The following is a 1,031-nucleotide window of genomic DNA, read 5'->3' on the forward strand; positions in this document are numbered from 1 at the left end:
TTTAAAAAAAAAAAACCCATTTCATCTTGCAAGAGCAATACAAAGGGGTTATATAAATTTATTTTTCATGTAACAATTGATTAGTTTAGAAAAATCCCCATTTTCAATTCCATCTCTTCTTTTTAAAAAAATCACTAAAAGGACAAAACCCCCCACAAAAATACAATCTGTATCTGTTCTATATTTACAGACAGCCAGTCACTATTAAGGCGCAGATTAAAAGCTAACATTTATTCAAATAACCCAAGTATTTTGTGCACCATATAACACTGACAATTCCATATACTGTAGTGTCATATTCCCTTCATTGCATCAAGAGAAAGTGAGAAAAATAATTTCCAGTGTTTTTATTTATTTTTAGCCACCCTATTTAATCTAGTTTCACTGGGACAGTTTTCCCTTTGGCATAATATTAAAGCACTGTTCATAAAACCCATATCAACTTAATACTGCATATGCATTCCATCTTCCTCCTGTTGCAAATGCATAGTAGAAAGCTGGGAAAAGAGCTCCAAGTGATTATTTTTTATTTGGAAAGTTCTTATCAAAGGAATAAAATTAAGTATTGAGTTGATGAGCAGTAAACAAATCTGGAGTTGTTACCCTGTGCTGAATGTTTACCATTACGCTTTAATACAACCAAATAAGGCAGGGCGCTCCCCACAATCATCTGCATACATGTGCACGGAATGACTGCACCATACTCTCAAAGGGAGTGAACTGGTTCTACATCCTTAAGCAGATAAGGCTTAGTTTAGAAATGGGTAGCCCCTTAGTGCCAGTTATAACTGAGAATTTTATGACAGGCCCATTGTCTTATACCTTCAAGGGTAACCAATACTATTTTTTAAAGTGAAAATTTTTGTGTGTGCAAAATATTCGTTTAACTTTCTGTTAAGACTTAGCCATGGAAAAATGTCTGCAAAGTATTTCTTATCCCACATTTGTATAAAAGTCCCCAAGTGTTGTGTATGCTTATCTAATGCCTTCTGCTGAGAACGTGACAGTGGTTTATGTCCATGTAGAAAGTC

This window comes from Galeopterus variegatus, unplaced genomic scaffold, assembly GCF_000696425.1.
Source record: "Galeopterus variegatus unplaced genomic scaffold, G_variegatus-3.0.2 Scaffold5310, whole genome shotgun sequence".
NCBI classification, from domain to species: domain Eukaryota; kingdom Metazoa; phylum Chordata; class Mammalia; order Dermoptera; family Cynocephalidae; genus Galeopterus; species Galeopterus variegatus.